The sequence below is a fragment of the Ceratotherium simum genome, chromosome 19 (genome assembly GCF_057802395.1).
Source record: "Ceratotherium simum simum isolate JZ-2026a chromosome 19, ASM5780239v1, whole genome shotgun sequence".
Taxonomy (NCBI): Eukaryota; Metazoa; Chordata; class Mammalia; order Perissodactyla; family Rhinocerotidae; genus Ceratotherium; species Ceratotherium simum.
Window position 1 is genome coordinate 53,510,120 of NC_141918.1, and position 19,892 is coordinate 53,530,011.

The window sequence follows — 19,892 nt, forward strand, 5'->3', positions numbered from 1 at the left end:
ATGACAGTTCCCAAATATCTAAGGTGGATGGCTAGTTATTCTAACTAGACAAAATACTAACCCCAAAATACTAATTAGGATCTAATTGCTGCTAAATGAATTAACATATATTTCACTCGCAAAAACTTGATTATAAAAGAAGTTGCTCTGGCTAAGAAATTTATCTCGTTTGTTTTTAACATTCTAAAACTCACCACTTATCTTGCTTGCATGTAGAATCCTGTAAGGTGCCAAAAAATATAAAGCTCTTCTAATATTAAGAAGGATAATATTTATATAGTACTTTAAATACGAAAGGCACTGTTCTAAGTGTTTGACGTGCATTGTATTGTTTAGTCCTCGGGACAGTCTTAGAGGATAGGTGCTATTACTAATCCCATTTTACAGATGAGAAAACAGAGGCACAGAGAAAGGAAGCAGATTTCCCTAAGACACAATACTGGTATCGAGCAAGGGCAGGACCCAGGCGCCTTGACTCCAGAGTCGACTCCTTCACAAGCCTGCAATTTGAAGAAGTGTTGGAGGGCGATGAGACTTACGGTCGCCAAATGCTTGAAATTTATCTTGATGTAATATGTTTTTTCCATGCTCTTTAGAACTCTTGAGGATGCTTTTAGAGTTAACCAATTAGTGAAATTAACATATACCAGAAGGAGGAAGAAATAAAATCAAAATATTGAATTTTAGTTAGTAATGCTACCATTAAATTTTTTTAAAAACACACTGAGAATAAACCAAAACTGCAATAGCAAAAGAATGTTTAAGCTATTTGATGGAATATTATGCCATCACTAAAAATAAATATTGTGAAGACTCTGTGGCAATATGGAACATGTTTAGAACATAATTATATGAAAAAAAGCCAGATACAGAATTGTTCAATCACTATAATTACAAATGTAAAAATATATGTACTATCTATAGACCGAGCAAGAAAGTTAACAGGCAGAATAGAAACTGTTGTCTTCACTGTCAGGATAATGGGTGTTTAGTTTTCCCTTTTTTTTTACGGTGTCTTGTCTTTAATTTTTTTAAAGAATAATTTTTTTAAAAGTTTATAAGCATCTCCAGCAATTAAAATCATCATGTATCTTTTTTTGGCTCCATATGTTTTTTTAATTGCTTTGTTTGCTTTATTTTTATCTACTCTTTTCAATAGTCATTTAAGAGATCTTATTGAGTCGACTCTAACTAATGCTAACGTTTGGGAGTTTTCCATCAGTATTTCTGGCACCCTAGGCCCCATAGGCATTAGTACGTGCACTCAGAGGATTTATTTGATTCATTAATGAAAGTCTAAAAGTTTGAGACTACAGTAGAGTCTCTCCTCCTGATGTTACTACCAAATGTGTTTTTGATCAATCTAAAAATTACTAAATTTCATTAGAGATGGAAAATGTTTTTTATTATTCTTATTCAAAGGGTTTGGAGCTTGACGTATGGTCATCATTCCTGCTTAGTTGCCAATCTTGTATTTTAAAATCCATCTTTTGTTCTGGCTCACTTTCCAAGTCCCTTTTGCCAAGTCAATTTAACTTTGAAGTTACTATGAGTAGAATTTTAAACAGATTTTCTTCAAGTGAATTTGTATGGCCTGACTGATTAAGAATCTTGGTATATTGAGGGGCTGGCCCGGTGGTGTAGCAGTTAAGTGCGCGGGCTCTGCTTTGGCGGCCCAGGGTTCGAAGGTTTGGATCCCTGGCACGGACTGACGCACCACTTGTCAAGCCATGCTGTGGCGGTGTCCCATATAAAGCAGAGGAAGATGGGCATAGATGTTAGCCCAGGGCCAATCTTGCTCAGCAAAAAGAGGAGGATTGGCATGGAGTGTTAGCTCAGGGCTGATCTTCCTCACACACAAAAAAAGAGTCTTGGTATATTGAAATGTAAATCTTATATTTATGGAACACAATATTTAGAGAAAATCTTATACAATATCGTCTGACAATTATTCAATTTATAATGGAAGAATGTCCGGGCAACTGAATCTAAATTTTCATTAGGTTATAGAGAAAACAAACTAGTTTTGTCAAAGGATAAGAATTTAGAGACATTATCTCTCACTTCAGAGTATACAAATATCTATAACCTTAAATGATCTGTCGGATATTGGAAATCATAGGGATTAAGAATCACATAAGGAATTGTCATTTCATTTGATATCCAGCTAAGAATTCCCAAAGTACTTCAGATGACCTTGAGCAAAGGCTGTCAAACAACCAAGAGATGTTTTTATAGAATTTCAGAGTCAGAAGAGAACGAAAGATATTGGTAGCCCAAAGTCACACTGTAACTTATCATGTGGTCAAAACCATAGGTTTAAGCAAATCATTGAAAGAGCTTCTACTGGGGTATGGGATGGCAAACTCAACGCCTTCAGAGATTGGCAGGAAGAGGAACCGTGTGCAGCTGTATGACCAGGGTACAGAATAGGAGGTGGTAGGGACTGGGGCAAACTGGGAGGGCATGCTTGCTAAGGGCATTTGAATTTAAATTAAAAAACAAAAAAAACCCAAGTGTACAAACAATGCCAGCCAAACAAAACCCTAGTCAAATCTCCCACACACCTTCAGGGTTCGCCTCTTGACACTCGAAACTATTCCACCAAGTAGAATAAAGTAGAAATCTATGAAGGAGAGATACCATGATTTGATATTTTCTAACTTTTTTAAAAAAACAGTCTAATGCTTTCAACATTTTCCCTTTCATTCATTCACTCATCCTTCGTTATTGAAGACCAGCTTTGTGCCAGGCACAACATGGGCATTGAGAATATGGCAGTTAGCAAGACAGATGCCTAAGGGAATAGATTATTTATTTAATAAAACATAAGTAAATTATAATATGTAAGGGGGAAAATAAAGCAGAGATGAGTGATCAGGACCGTTGGGGGTGGGAGTGTTCAATTTTAATAGTATGAGAAGGGAAGGCATCCCTGAGAAGGTGGCTTTTCAGTAAAGACCCGAGAGGTGATGAGGCGGTAAGACACCCAGGTGAGCTACAGAGAAGCAGCTGGATCATCAAGTCTGGATTTCAGGAAAGATTCGAGCTGCAAATATGAATTGGAGACTTAAGACAAATAGCCATATTCTACTGAAGTCTTCCGGGAAACAAACCCAAGGACTTGTCTGGATGTACTTGTGAAGCGTAGGGGTTATGCTTATATTTCTGGGACTTTGATTATTAGAATCTGTTATGTTTCACTTAAACCTACTGAAATACAGGATTTACTCAAGTCTCTAAGAGTGAGTGTGTTTTATGCCTTAACACATCCCCCTGGGGGTGAGGTGTGAGGGGGTGACGTTTCATTAGAAAGGCCCATGATTTCAAACAACCTTCACTGAATTAACCCATTCTGAGCCTTACGGACATGGGGGTGTTGCATTCCCTCTCTTTCCACAGAGAATGTGGCCAGCGAAATTTAGAAATTCCTTTTCTGCAGAAGCGTCAGGGAGAAAGGTGTTACAAAAATAGACAGACTAACACATGTTGTAACAAGACTGTGCTGCATTAATTGCATGCGTTGTCCTGAAATGCTGTGTCTCCTTTGGCTGAGTCCTCAGACCGGCTTCAGTACGTCCCTTCCTCGCTACTCCTTAACGCATTGCCCTGGCTTTGCAGCCTCCCTCGTGGTTTTTAGACCAGATTACTGATGGGGTTTACGATGTTTACTTGAGTTGGGAGGGTGGCTGGGCTGTGAGTGAACGCCTGGGGCTCTCCCTCGCCTGGGAGTCAGGCAAGGTGCCCTCTAAGACTGCTGAGTGGAGAAACGCTCCCTCTGCCCTGAGGGAATTCAGGCGACAACTGGCCCATTGTGTTCCTGCTGGCGGTGAAGTGCTCTGCTGGAGGGAGAGCTGACCATGAGTGGCTCCGGGAGCCCCTCAGAGCCCAGTCACAATGGCCCTTGGAAAGCTGTGGCAGCTGTATGAGAAGAATGAATGCCCGGAAAGGAGCCGCAGCCCTGGGTCCTGGAACACCTGGGCCTAGATCTTATTCAGAGCCACACGACTGCGTGTGGAGACCATCGTAAACACACACAGACCAGGGAGAGACATCCTCCCTGCCCTGACAAATCCAGAATCCCCTAGCTTGGGCTTTAGAGGAGCCTATTCTCCAAATGGCACCAGACTTTTAGAAGCAATGACCTCTCTGGACATCGGGGTCAAAGAGCAAGGCCCCTCTCTTGACCATGCAGCTACTGTTACTGAACTGTGTGCACAAATATTCAACCAATTTCTTTGCTAAATCCAGTGTGCCCTGGTTTTATTAATTTCTTTATTTGAAAAAAAAAAAAAAGATATCCAAAAGCAATCATCCCTCAGACTAGAGAATAGCCAGATGTGATTAAAGACACCGGCCAGCTTGGAGGGATTTTCCACTTGTGGTTTTTTCCTGTTATGTAATAGTAAACGGATATTACTCTTAATTTAAAATGGCTTAGCTGATAGTGACATCAACTGATGCAGAAAAATTATAGTGTCCAGGTACTTATTTGTGAACTCATGAGGCAGTGCCTGCTTGACTCATCCTTCTTTTTGTTTTCCAGGAGAGAAGAGCTGGCTTTTCCTCAAAATCCAAGCACACTTGATGTTGGACACAACTTTTGCCATTTCCAGAGGGGCATCTTTGCATTATAGAAAACTGACTTTGTTTATCTGGTGCCACAGTAACTTTCAATTTGGTTATAGTCAAGCAAGTTTTCTAGTGAAATATTTGGATAACCCAATTGGTTATGAAAACAGACCTCCACATCTACTCCTTTTCCGGAGGGTGCCTGCCAGCAGGCTGGTTATGACATTAATGGAGTTCAGGGGAAGGCTCTTGGAAGCAAATTCCTCTCACATGGGTGTCTGGGGCTGCTTCACAGCACGGCTCCTAAAATGTCCCGGTGTGGTCAGTGATATTAGTCTGATTTCTTCACCTCAGTGGTACATGGTCACCATACAGCTTTCTTTCCTCTGAACATCTGTAGTGTTCATAGCTTACATAAACCATAGGACTTTCATGCTCATTGGTTGTTATTATGCCCATGTCATCTTCCCAACTGGACCAGAAGGGTGAGGACAGCTTCTTGGGCTTTTTTTTTTTTAATTCTCCAGAGGCTGGCATATGGCCTTAGAAATAGTAAGCAACAAAAATAGGAATTTCTTGATTATTTTTGACAACTATATTTATTCATTTGTAGATCTTAACATGCCGTGCCACCATCCTCCATCAAGGTAATAAATACTCTCTGTATAACTATTTCCCTTACACAGCAATACCTCCCTGGAGCAGGTGCCCTTAGAAGACTGAGTGGCTTTTGGAATTCCCCCTCTTCCATTGCCCTTGGGATTCCCCTGTCCTTTCCTCCCAGCGTTGACCAAGGCACTTGCATCCTGTTCTAGATTCTCAGGGTCTAAACTTGTGTTTCCCTAGGCCTAATGTGAGTGATAGGCTGGTGGGGAGGACCAAAGAGAACAGGCAGGAAGGAGAGGGCACACGTCACTCCATCCTTTTCTATGTTGCTGCTCACAGTGGGAGGCACCCCCAGCTCTACATCTCACACAGCTGCCAGCCCCTCCCCTCCACCCCAGCATGTTGTGAGGACTTCACACCAAACACAGTCCTTGTCCTGTACTTCCAGCTCCGTCAATGTAAAATCCCCTTCCTCCTCCTCCCCCACGAGGCACCCACCCTCTACCACCCCAAAGTGTTAAGTAGAAAAAGCTCGGAATCCACTGACCTAAGTCTTTTTTTTGAAATGAAGGTAAAGGTTTTCTCAGTCCTTTAAGTTATGAGACTGATCCTTTGAGTTTGAATTAGTCTTTTCTGGATTTAGAAAATTAAAAAAAAAAAAGATAAAAGAGGAAGTAGGAGAGAATTATTTCAGGTAATATCTCTAAGAGACCATATGTGTTATTTGCTTTTGAAAATGAAAAATAAGGCTCAGGGAAAATAGCCCTGCTGGGCTGGTCCCTGGGAAAGAACCTGGCCAGCCGTCCACAGCTAATCCACCAGGGCTTCAGAAGCTTCTCTCCTCTCTCCTCCAGGAAATTCCCTTTTCCAGTGCCTTTAACTGCTTCTTCTCTCTTGGCTACGGTCTCTTAGCATATTCAACACGGTGTTCTCGTGTTCTCGCAAGGTCTCTAAAAAGCCAGCACACTAACTCAACCCATAACACGCCTTGTCACCCACAAACTTCCTGGTCCAGCAACCCTCAATTTCCACCACCCCAACTCCTTTCCTTTTTAGCCAAGCCTTGTGAAAACATGAGCTCCATTTCCTCACCTCACATTTACTCCTCAACCCACTGCAATTTATTCATTAAACAATATTTATGGATCATCTAATATTTGCTGGGACTAAAGTGAAGAATGTGACAAAGAGTCTCACTCCATTGAATCAAATTTTCGTCAAGATGCCAATAACCTCATTGCCAAATCCAGTGGACACGTCTCGGTACCCGCCGGGCTTGCATACCCTGCAGTATTTAAAGGTTTCAACAAAAGTTCAACAAGTATCTGCCTGGCATTACATGGGGGTGGGGACCCAAACGAACGTAATTGAGTGAACTTTGAGTGAAGGTGCTTGCGTTTCAGAGGAAGCTGACCCGTGGGCCTGTGGTTTATCACAGCATAGTAAGTGTATGATGTAGCAAATGGTTCAAAGCCTGTGCTCTAGAACAACAGTCCCTAGCTGAAAAGCCCAGTACCGCTGCTTGGGTGGCTGACTAAGCCTTCCCAGAGCTCAATTTTCTGCACTCATAAGGTGGAGATAATAATAATACCTACCTCATCAGGGTTTTGTGAGGACTAAACAAGATGACCCAAGTAAGCCCAGCCCCTGGCACTGGGTGAACACCTGGTTAATATTTGCTATTATAGTTATGGCTCCAAGCCATGAGACAGTTTCATACAAAGTGCCATGGCGGGTAGCTGGCCCAGTTGGGGGAAATCTGGGAAGGCTTCCTCGAGGAAGTGATGGGTAAACTGAATCTTGAAGGTTGAGTTAAAGGAAGCCAGGCGAATGAAATTGGGAAAGACATTTCCAACAAAGAGCATGGCAGAAGCCAAGATAGAGAGGCCAGAGTCTGCATGGTATGTGTAGAAAATGAGCCCAAAGAGGAGAGGCAGGCACTGAAGCTGGACCGAAGGGTTGGGTTGTGGGGCAACGAGTGGTCACTGAAGTGTTCTAAGCAGGAGACTGCAATGGTTAGGTGCGTCTTTCAATGCAGCATGAAGGATGGATTTAAGATGGTCAAGAACGCAAGCAGCTAGATGAGTCAGGAATTGATCATAAAAGAAATAATAAAGGACTAAACAAGAAGAGCAGCAGTGGGAATGGAAAGGAGGGATGAATCATCAAATCTATCACTTAGCTCTCAAATCTTTATCCTTTTCTCCATCCAAGTATCACTATTTAACTGTCTTTTTTTGGATTTGTAAAGCCGTCCCTAAATGACCTTGCCCTTTACTCTGTTCTCACTGACGCCGCAGCATCTTTCCAGGTGCAAAAGCTGATCTTGTCCTAGCTTTAGACTCTTCAGTGGTGCCACCCCCGGCAGCAGCGGCTTTCAAACCTGTGTGATGGGATTGATGCACTGTAAGAAAGCCCTGTGCACATGTGCATTTATAACAAATACAGAGAGGTAGAACTGAAATAGTCGGTTCCACCCCCAAATTTACTCTTTTTACATGAAATTCACTGACATTTTCTATTCTAGTCTGTTCCTTTAAAATCCTGGCTGCAACCCACTGACTTGATTTCATGACCCACTTACAGGTGCCACACGAATTGAAGAACACCCACCTAAATGGCAAAACCTAAATTCCTTGGCCTGGGATCTGGATTCTCATCTCTCTTGTGCCCTCAATGCACCCAGATCTATCATTTGACTTGCTGTTGTCTTAAAGACTGGTCTCCTGGGTCTTCAACTGTATACAAACTCTTCCCTCTGACCCACTTTGTCCATCTGGGAACTCCTGCTAAGGGTCACACACTTGGGACAGTCTTCTGTTATCCGGCTTCTCACCATGCCTTGACCCATTTGAGTATTTATTTGTTCACACGGGAACACACATACATTCTCTGCTTTACTTGCCTATTTCCTCTATTAGAATGCGAGTTTCACAAGGACCAAGATGCTATTTTCTCTCATATATCCACTAATGGGACATTTGCAAAGTGTGTTCCCTCTTCCTAGTCTATTCCCGCCCCATTTCTTGTCCACCCTCGCTTTGAATTGAAGCTCCCAAGGAAAGAGGCAAACTGTTATAGCCCAGAACTCAGCACAGCTTCCAGTATTTAGCCAGTGAGGAGGAAATATTTGTTGATTGACTTAATGCCAGGTACTCTTCAAGGCACAGGGAATAAAAAATAAGAGGCAATTGTCCTTAAGAACCCACTAGGAAATCAATGGTTGTAAAACATGTTAAAGCTCATATGAGTTTATCTTTGGGGACACGTAGGATGGGGCTGTGCTGGGGAGGGTTTTGGGTAGAGAGGACAGCGTGTTTAAAGACATGCTCTTAGAGAAGGCTGACTGGAGGCGACCTGGGCTAAGCATGGATGGCAAAGAGAAAGCCCAAGAAGTAACCGTGTCAGAGATCAAAGGGACTTGCGGGATTAAATGCTGAAATCTTATCCTGAACTCACAGGGAGGGAACCTGAAGGATTTTACACTTTGGAGTGATCCGACCCGATCTGCTGTACTCTGGATGGTATTGGAGTCGGTCCAGGAGAAGGACAGTCTAGACTAGAGGAATGAGCCCTGTGTATGGGTGTGGTTTCAGCAGGCCCATCTTCTCCATGCATTTCCAAACCCAGGGGAGCTTTTAAAAATTGGAGGCTCACCAGTGGCTTTTAAAATTTTTTAATTTTATTTTCAAGCTCTGTGACCTGGATGAAGGTCAGGGAAAGCTGAACGGAGCATGAGATGAGTGGGGCCTTGGAGGTCTGGGGGCCAGTAGGAAGAGTAGGAGGTCACTGGGCAGACCCCAGAGGGGCAATGGGAGGGGCCCAGCCTGCATATAACACAGAGCGGATGTGCCATTCCACACCCCTGGTGGAGCTCTACAGCGCTGTCCTCCGAAGACCCTTGCCTCCCTTCCATCCACCCTCCCCCACACCCCCAATCTAAAATAGCGTCAGAGCTTTATTATGTCATAGGGCTGTTAAATTCCTTAATCTCCTAGGGATATTATGAAATTTCAGATTTTTATGGTTAAGGGTAGGGTCAGGTGTGGCACATGAAAGGTTACTAAATAGCAAATGTGATCTTGTTTCTCTGTTATTCTGAGGTTAAGCAATCAATTTACAAGTCATTTGGATTTCCTCACAATTTACTGAACAAAAAAACATTTAAGATAAAAAATGACTTTTTACAGAAATGAATAATGAACTGAATTAAGAGAACTGGATTCTAGTTCTAGCTTTGAGACTACCTTGAGCAAGTCCCTTAACCCATGTGAATTTCATTGCCTTTATCTGTGAAATGAAGGGCTTGGGGTGGGTGAGCCTTGCCAGCCCTGAAGCCACGCCACAGACTCATGGCTGTTTAGGCACGGGAGTTCTGCCAACACGATTTGGATCCCCGACTTCTACCATGTGCCACACTCGGCACGGGTTTATTGAATGAAAAAATGATCAAGTAACATCGGCTCTACGCAGGACATTTCTCCCAGTTTGGCATTCCAATCACATCCTTCCCTAACTTTGTATTTCTTCCATTAGATAAACTGAAAAAACCGCCAGGGCTTTTAAAATAATCTTAGGGTCTTAAGGGCAGTTGGAAAATCTATTAAATTGCGATGATAACGATTGAATGAAAGCCTCATTATTTGAACTGTGTACATGACTTAATTAAATTGAAGGCGCTAAATGAAAGAGAAGATGGTTAACATCCAAAACGGAGGCTTATTACTGCTCCCCGCTGTTTCTGCTCCTTCATGGAGTCTTCTCATAGAAGCCGCACAGCACACTCAGGTCCAATCGCCAACACCATCTTTCTCCACATGCTGCTTGTGCGGTGTTGGTAATGGTTTCTATGTCGGTGTTCTATTATTTTTTCTCCCTTCATGTTTCATAAAGAAAAGGATAAGATTAATTGTTCTTTGAAAACAAGAAGAGAGTCAAAACTAATAAATAGATTTTTACTAAGTACCTACCATGTCCAAGAATGTGTGGGGTTCTGAAAACGTGGAAGATGGGAGAATGGGTTGAGAATGAATTGCAGATGTTGGAAGACCCTATGGAAGTTACTGAAATCAGAAACCTCACTGTGACCTCAGGACAACTGGAACAGAGGGAAATTACTGTTAATATGAGTCTGTGAAAGTGGAGAAGGAAAAAAAATTTCAGGACTGACGCATTTTTGTGATATGCAAATAAGGATAATAATAATGTTAAAGCTAAAGGGTCAAAATCAAAGAAAGATCCCGGCAGGGAATATCTCTGATAAGCCTGCCTCCCACTCTCCTGAAATGTGTGTTCTGCCAATGGAATCATTACTGAGCAGGATGAGCTGACTTGTCAAAGGAAAAAAAAAAAAAGAAAATGGGCATGTAATCCAGAAATACACATTTAATGCACTACATTAATATGGTCCTCATTAAAACCTGAAAGGAAATAGCAAACCCTTCGGCTTTATGGGGAGAACTTCAATATAACATTTTACACGAACAGGTGGTTTATAGAAACTTCCTATCATCACGCTGTGCCAATCTTTTACTAGAAAACCAACACTCAAACAAGTCAGGGTTACATACAAATTTGGAGTCAACAGTTTTCAGTAAGCACTGAAAAACACAAACACTCAGCTTTGCTAAGAAAGTCTAGTGCTGGGTACATTCATTGTTTTTGTCATCTTGGCACCCTTTGCACTCCCCACCTCCACTTTCTCATTTGGGAACTACTCATCTCAAACATTATGATTTGGGGGCCTGCCAAGCGTAGTACATGAACTCCTGAACAGGACAGGTGTGTGATTCAGGCAAAGACAATTATGAAACCTCTGGCCATAGTGATTGGTCCAAGGGTGGGCATGTGTCCCCAACAGAGCCAATCAGAATCCTTCTCTGTGATCTTTTTTTCATACTGAAGCTGGAAGGTGGAGTCTTCTCTTTCCTTTCAGATCCAAGCTCTAGGGATGTGCCCTGAGGAAATACCAGTAGCGTATCTCCTGTTAGGTGGAAAGGCCTGAGATAATAGTCCACCTATCGAGAAGCCGAAGTGACAGTCCGAGACATATTGCAGCCAGATTCCAAAAAGAGTGTGCATTTTTTAATGTGGACTATAGTGTGGGTAGATGCTAAGAATGAAATTACATGGAAAAGAAAGTTGCTTTTGGGTATATATTAATTAAAAATATTTCACAAGCTGAATAGCAGGGGCACAGAGCACAGATGTTGGCTGGAGGACCCAGGCAAGGTCCCTTAGGGTCCCTGCTGTGCCAAGCTTCACCCCTTTGCTTGCTGTTTGTGGAGAGTTCTTAAAGAGTCCCTTGGGACATGCAGGAACAGCTGGGTTGGTTGGGGGGAGGGAACACTCAGAGGGTTCTGGACAGTGGCTATTTACTAACCATGATGGAAATATTTCAATATTTCAAAACCAGTATGGCTTACCAGCATACCAACTGAACATCAGCCCTGGTTTGGGGAAAGAGGAGATGAAATTGGGGCTGTTCTTTGTGGAAATCACAGAGTAGACTGTGTGATCTAGATGGCACAGGGCCATAAAAACAGTCAAATTGCTTGAACTCAAATTGCTCTTACATTCTGGATCTTGTAGTCTTCATTTACATCCTAAATTGATGATGACCAAGATTTCATTTCTTGCCACCATCCAGCTATGCCTGACCACTCCACAAAGAGCCAGAACGTAATAAAGAGTGTAAAAAAAAAATACTTTGTCCATGTCCAAGGTTAAATAAAATAAACACTTAAATTTCCTCAGAAATGCAGGGCAAATGTTCTGAGCATAAGGAAAACTAATCCTAACTAATGGAAAAATAGGGAAGAATTTTCCAAAAACATGGAACAAAATTTCTTGGATGGATTTTTGTGGGTACTTTGGCTAATAAATCCACTAACACAAAACAAAAACTGAGCATATTAATGAAAACAAGAGATTTGAATTCCAGGCCTGTCTCTAGTGACCGAATATTAAGGAAATGCTGTTGATTGAATGAGGACTACGATCAGCAGACAAGAAGCTCAGTAGTACTTTCTCTTCTCAGTTCCATAGGGAACATTCTTTAGGAGCCCAAGAGTCACAGGTTAAGTGGTGATTAAACACCATCACAGCAGCCTACTCATTTCCCTTCCTTCCTTTGCCCCCTTCCAATCCACCCTACACTTTGCTGCTAGATCCATCTTTCCAAGACGGTGTTGATTATATCACTTCCTTGCTTAGTACCTTCGATGACTCTTCATTGTCTACTGAATAAGAGCCAAGCCACTTGGTTCAACATTTCGCCTGGACTCTCTCCATGCTCTGGCCCCAGCATAGTTTACAATCCTACTCCTCACGGCTTACCTACCTTTGTGCCACACACTAGCTGAAACAGATTATTTTGTCTTTTCCTAACAAATACTATACTTTTCGACCTTTGAGCATCTGGCTGCTCAGTTTCATGGCAAGAAGGGTGATTTTTATTCCTCAGCTCATCTCAGTTTTGCTAGGCCAAATTTTATCCAAACTTGAAAACTTGGCTCTAAAAACATCTTCAAGAGTGCTCATCACAACGCCATGAAGTATCTTCCTCCTTGAACCCCCACTTAACCTCAGACCTCTCATGTGAATCTATTGTGTTGTATAGCACCATGATTGGTGCACTCTTTAAAGATTCCAGCTAGTGTTTATTCTCATGGGCGATTACCATGAGCTATATTCCCCTCCTGGGATTATGGGAAACATAGAAGAATTTTTTGCCATAATATCATGCTAGAAGGGTTAGGAGAAAATAACTCATAACACATATATGAAAAAGGAAGATTTCTTTGATACTCTGAGAATTCCCTGAGGGTCCAGTTTGTAAAACTAATTTCTTTGCCACCACTGTTGCTATTCTTTTTTGTAAGAGGGTGGACGAGACCTTGAGGGCTACAGTAAAACTTCTAACATGTCCTTGGACCAATGATTTCCAGAGTGTTTATTTGATTTTGACATTGATTTGACTTGAGGAGTGGCCAATGATTCACTTTTATTTTCATCACCAGGTGCTTCCCGCCTTTCCACTCACTGGTATTAGTTTTGCCTCTTTGATTATATCAGGTATTAATAGTTTCACTTATCACCTCCTTGAAAAATCATTGGTCTCGTTATAGCTGTTGCCTGCCTAGTCATTTTCCCCCTGGAAACACACAAGGACCAGCATGAGAATGTTGGGGGGGGTAGGAGTGCTTGGCCCATTTTACTAGAATCCTCAACTTTATTCTTCATCATTTTCCTCTCTTAGGTGAAGAGTTTCTTCCAGTCCCATTCAATTTTCCACATGGCTTTTCTCTGTAGAAAAACGTCTCTACCCTGTAGAATATACTTCCTATTACCATTTTATTACCTATATCTCATTCATGACTGTCTGGAGGGCACATAGAAATTCCTAAGTATTTGTGAATGAATAGATGGGTAAAAGAATTGGTAGATGCCTTATAATGTAATTTAGCTTCTCAATTTGTGTCCCTTACTAGATTGTAAATTCTCTACGGATAAAGATTCCACTTTGGACATCTTTGCATCACTTGTCACCCCCAGCAGTGTCTTGCACGGATCAAGTTCAGCAAACATTTCTTGTATTACTTGCTAAGTGTGTCCCTGTCACCCTGTGGGGTCTGAATGAAGTAAAAGACCCAATCTTTGGAAATTTCACAGCCTTATTTTCCCTTACAGCTTCCCTGAATCTAGACCATAACCATATTTTTAAGGTCCTGATCCAAAGTTTTCATCTACCTACCCATTCACAGTTTTAGCTTCGGTCCTGTTCAGTGTTTTATCTCGGTATCTTGGCACTGTTAGAAGGTCTAATTTCAAGTGTTGTTTCTACCACTTCTTAGATGTGTGAGTTTGAGCAACTAACTTAATCTCTGTGTGTTTTCTCTGCCATTAAGAGGTAATGACCATACTTATCTAAAAAGTGGTGAGGATTAGAAGACGAGTAGATGGTAGTAACAGGAAGGCATGCGAACCCTCCGCAAATATGTAAAATGAATATGCATGAATAGGGTAATTAATTTCATAATTATTCACAGTTAGCTTTCCAAAGATGAAACTGGCTCTCAGAAGAGACAGGAAGTCACTAAAGTCACTTCAGAGAAAGTTGCAGGCACTCTGCAAGCACAGGTAGAGTGCCTCCGGACTCAGCATCAGCCTTCCGGCTGCCCTATTCATTTCAGACGTGCCCTTCCCACAGTCGCGTGAGCCAATTCATTGAAATAACTCTTCATATACGTCTCCTAATGGTTCTGTTTCTCTGGAGAACTCAAAGTGATTCAGAGATCAACCAAGAAAGATGGAGATGAAGAACGCAGGAACGCCACGACAACAGTTCACAGGATTTGAACAGCTCTTGTGTGAAAGAGGAACCCGTGGGTGGAGGTGACAGCCAGGCATATTTGGGCACCCACACACCAAAAGTTAAATGGGGCTTTCTCTTGAAGAAGGCAGCTGCCCCTCAGAGGGCACATCAAGACGAAATCTGACCCATCTTTCACTCTGTGAAGTGCCAAAATCATGCATTTTTGGGTTCTAGGCATTAAACAAGTCCCTTTCTTCTGATACCGAACCTCTTAATCTCAAATTTGTGTGCCTGATGTGCAGTAAGCGAATCACTGAAACATCAGTGCTTGGAGATGAAGAAAGGTTTATTTGAATTGGCCAAAATAAGAAGGCAGGAGGATAGGTTTTCTCAAATCTGCCTTAACAAGAGAAGAAAGCAGGGGGTTTTGTAGAGGCAAGGGGCTTGGCAGGAGGAGTTTTGGAGAAACAAATGGGTAAGCTGTCATTCCACACAAGCCCTTGGGCAATCTGACTGCTGGGTGTCAGTGGCAGCTGGGTCTGGTTATCTGGTGATTGTAACTTCCCTGCAGGCTTTCTTTTTCTTCTGTCAAAAAAGCTCATAAATCCTCGTGACTCTTGAGTCACCCCTCAGATTAAACAAGAAAATACCAAATTGACATGATTAACTTCTTTTCATTTATGTCTGTGTTGGGAGCAAGGTTGAAAGGTAATCTTACTGAATATTTACAGTAACCCTCAGGTACCCAGCTTCACTTCTAGCTCATATATATATATATATATATATAAAATTTATTTTTTGGTGAGGATGATTGGCTCTGAGCTAACATCTATTGCCAATCTTCCTCTTTTTGTTTGAGGTAGATTGTTGCTGAGCTAACATCTTTGCCCATCTTCCTCTATTTAGTATGTGGGATGCCGCCACAGCATGGCTGACAAGTGGTGCATAGGTCCGTGCCCGGGATCTGGGCCTGCGAACCCTGGGCCAGCAAAGCAGAGCGCACGAACTTAACCACTACGCTACCGGGCCAGCCCCTTCTTTTATATATTTTTTATAGCTCTTTGACATTTTATTGGCACCTATAACTATTCTTCCCAGAACTTCGCCGTGGTTCATAGAAACAATATTTCTAATTCGTGGACCATTGTATTAAGCCCAAAGCTCCTAGATGCATATTTATCCACTGAATGAAGCTGCTCATGTGGTTCTCATTTTGTAAAAGATAAAGCTGAGGCTTTGCTGCAGTCATCTAACCACTCTGGAACAGATCAGGACTTGGAGATGCTTAGCCAATTTGTAAACTTTCCACCCGTGTTTTTCTTATCAAATGAGGCAGCATCTCTCAGCCAAATGGTTTTAGTGATGTACAATTTCCATAAATTTTTCTGTGAGATTGTAGCCAGAAAAACAAGTTCTGAGCTAGATAAGCATAGAATCAAAAACTGAATTTTTAGAAAGGCTGTCTTTGAAATGCACAAATGGCATTGTTATGTTTAATGCCTAATGCTACTGTCTGCATCTCTCAAAACGATTGGGTGGATCGTACAAAAATGACTTCAAAGCTAGGAAGTGACTAGAAACCAGCCAACTATGCCTTTGAAATACAGACTTCAAGTGTGCCCTGTGCTCCCCACTCTGGGCGCCACTGTGCAAGCATGTGGTCACGAAGGGCTTTGCCCTGAGTTCTACTCTCCCTGACGTACTCTTCATGGAATTGCTTGCTATAATTATTTTTTCTACTCTGCAGCAACTTTGGCTGAATTATGGAGCCAATATAAAATATAATTACAATATAATAATCATCCCTTGCCACTGGAGACGAATATAATGGATTCCCTCATTTAAAACAAGACACCTTTTAACTCTAATCATTAGTTCTCAAATGAAAATTATGCCTGTTTTAAGTCTATGTCTAGTTACGTTGAAGGATTTTGTATGTATTCTGGTACTGGTTAATATAATCTCATTTGTACTTATATATCTGCTTATTTCTGCTTTTTTCTGTATAATTATATACAATTATATTAATTAGGTAGGAGTAGACTTTGAAATATTTTAGAAATGAATTTCTAAAAAGAGAAAGGTATTATTTTATATCAATCTGAAGACAAATAATAAATCTTAGAATTGAATATATTTTTCACTACTTTCCAGTTTCTAAAATCTCCAGGGTGCTCTTAATTAGTTGCTCTTTCTCATTTCCTTAGGAATAAAGAAATTTTTAACAAACATATTTAAAAATTTCCAGAGCCGACATGCGGTAAAAAAATATTTTTAGTTCTTGACTAGAAGAAAAGTTCATTCATTTCGAATTTGAAGTTATTCTGAAATTCAAGTGCAATTGATATTAATTTTCTAGTTAACCTGGGTTTTGAGACCTTGTTTCAGAATTCCACATATAATAGCCTGGTGAAGAAAGCATATTTCAGAATGGTGATTAAATGACAAATTCAGGTTACAGCATATAAATAGGCAAGCAGAAAAATATTAGCTATTCTTTCTAAAGTACATCATAGTCAATTTTCACAGAATTTCTTGCTTTCCTCTCAAAGATTAGGAGATTTCAGAAAAAATAAAGAAAACAAATGATGGTCTTATTTCTTCTCAGCAGGTCAGTAATTTGAACTAGAGTCACTTAGGTTGCCCCTCAATAAAACTGTGAGTGGTGACTTGTCCTGGACACTCATGTGGATGTCAGGGACAGCGCCTGGGGCTGCCTGAGGCCTCAGCCAGGCTATCTGACTCTACCCCACTGCCAGGGGCTCAAGCTCCAACCCCAACCCTACCCCAAATAGCGCCCTGGTCACCCACACTGGAAGAAGGCTTGGAGCCATTTGTACAGGAAACCCCAGGTGGGCGTTGGGGGCGTGGTCTACAAGGTGCATTGTCTACAGGTGCGAGGCCTACATGGGGCATGGTCTACAGGTGAACAGTGCTCTGGTGACTGTGGGTCGGGGCTTCAGACATGTTGCACCCCACAGGGGGACAAGGCCACTGGTGGAGGCATTACATAAATGCCTCTGTGCTAGGGGCTGTACCACCACCAGGGCTCCCTCCCACCTCATAGGCTGCCCCCAGTCCTCTTGACTTCCACTAGGCCAGTGGCTCTCAAACTTAAGCCTGCATCAGAAACACAGGGAGGGCTCGTTAAAACACAGATTTCTGGGCCCCGTCTCCAGAGTTTCTGGTTCCGTAGATCTAGGATGGGGACCAGGATTTGCATTTCTGTCAAGTTCCAGGTGAAGCTGATGTGGCCATTCCGGGGACCCCACTTTGAGACCCACTGCCCCAGCCCTCCCACAGTTCTTATTTTCCTCTCAAGGGTCCTTCCCCTCCTCCCTCAAATAAGAAGGGGTTTTTGCAGCCCTGGTACTGTCTCTTTCCTCATAACAAAAACACATTTTATCTCTTCACACAGGGCCAAGTTGTCAGCACTTTGAAAAGTGACTCTACTAATCTGATTAGCTCCTTTGAAGGTGTCCCTGCCCTCAGGAGCCTGTTGGTGCAAATGAGCTCAGTTTAAAGGTAACAGTCAAGTTAGGTCTCTTAGTCGCAGTCTCCCCTCAGAGTGTCCCCAGAAAGAAATCCAGTTGTGTGTGTGTGTGTGTGCGCGGACGCATGTGTGTGTTCTTTAGCCCCATCTGGGCCTCCCGCCCTCATGTGTTTCCTGGCTCTGCACGGCCACCTTTGCTGGTGACTGTCTGACACCCATGTGACGATGCCTCAGCTGCTCTGTGTCCATGCTGGCTTGAGAGGACGTTGATGGGGGCAGACGATTAGGGGCTGGAAAACACCCTCTGCCCAGCTCTCTGTCTCATGCAGCCACCACTGGAGGCCCCAGTGGCACGCTTCATGCTCCGAGTTTCCAAGCCACTGGAGAGCACTGCCCTTTGGCGTCTTGTCCTGACGTCCCCTTCTCCACCACTGTGCAAACGTGTCCCTTGTGGGCAGGGAGGCAAATGCTACGAAGTTCTCTCCAAATCTCACTCTCTCCATCTCAGGGGCCCGTACCCTCAACTACTCTCATGCCCTGTACAGTGCCTTCCTCTTCCTTCAGCCAAACCCCAAAAACACACATGCACATTGTTCAGTGTAAGGAGATACTTACAGGCCCCCTCCTCCAATCCTAGATGGAGCTAGATGTCCAGTTTAGGATTCTTCTGGGACATTGTGTTATCTTATGAACACGAATTCATTCCTTTATATGTTTGAACATTCTTGAAGGCTATTATTTGTTAGGTGCTTGTTGAAGCACTAAAAATGTACAACTAAAATGTCAGACAATTAACTGTACTAAAGGCCAGTAATTTCTTCAGTGATACAGAGAAGAAATTTGCTGGGAAACAAGTATCAGGAGCCATGGGTTCAACTGGCTGAGAGGAAGGAGTTGCTGAAGGGGTTTCTTGCCAAAACATACAGCCCATTTTGCCAGCAATTTTCTTAAGACGAGGATGCCGCCGACCTCACCTGACCCAGAATTGACTCTAATGGGTAAAACGGTCAGGAAGGTAAACCAAGATAAGAGGCCACACAGGCTGAAAACCAGCCCGCAAGAGAGAACTCTGACCCCGGCTGTAAGGTCAGAGGACCACAGGGCCCGAGGGGGCACTCAGACCCTTCTTACAGCTGGGGAAAATGAAGGCTCGTTAAGGTAAACAACTCGCCCAAGTTAAAACAGGCGCACCGCGGTTACAGCAAAAAGAGCTGATGGTTGGAAATTGGTGGGCTGGCATTCAAAGTCGGGCTGAGGGCCGGCCCCATGGCTTCCAGGTTAAGTGCGCGCGCTCCGCTGCTGGCGGCCCGGGTTCGGATCCCGAGCGCGCACCGACGCACCGCTTCTCCGGCCATGCTGAGGCCGCGTCCCACATACAGCAACTAGAAGGATGTGCAGCTGTGACATACAACTATCTACTGGGGCTCTGGGGGGGGGAAAAATCAGGCTGAAAGACTTGCTGTGACCTGAGTCACGTTACTAAACGCCCTGAGGCTCGATGTCCTTTGTTGCCAAATGGAAATACTGTCTAACTGACAGAGCTATTGCAAGGACCAAATAAAATGAGTGACAGTTAATATGCACCTACTTAATTTCAGTTTCTCACTTCCCTCCTTCCGTTCAGATTGAGGGTTAGAGCCAAGACCCCAGCCCCCTTGGCTTCTGCTTTCTTATACTTGCAAACTCTCCTCCACTGTGGGATGGCACTATGGTCTTTCCCTGATCGTGATCATTATCATCGTTACCATCTCCAGGACAGAATAGTCACGATGAGGATTAATTAAGATAATGTTTGTGAAAACACTTTGTAAACCGTAAAGGCTTATATACACGTACATTATTATTAAAGGCTACACTGATTTACCACAAGGCTGTCATGCTGACTACCAAATACACTAAAATCCA

The 19,892-nt window shown here is 42.7% G+C and overlaps 1 protein-coding gene across 1 annotated transcript in view; it reads right to left on the bottom strand.

Annotated features, from left to right (window-relative positions):
- SGK1 (serum/glucocorticoid regulated kinase 1) overlaps positions 1-19,892 on the bottom strand; it is a 106,316-nt gene that overhangs the window by 64,868 nt on the left and 21,556 nt on the right. The window lies entirely within an intron of this gene.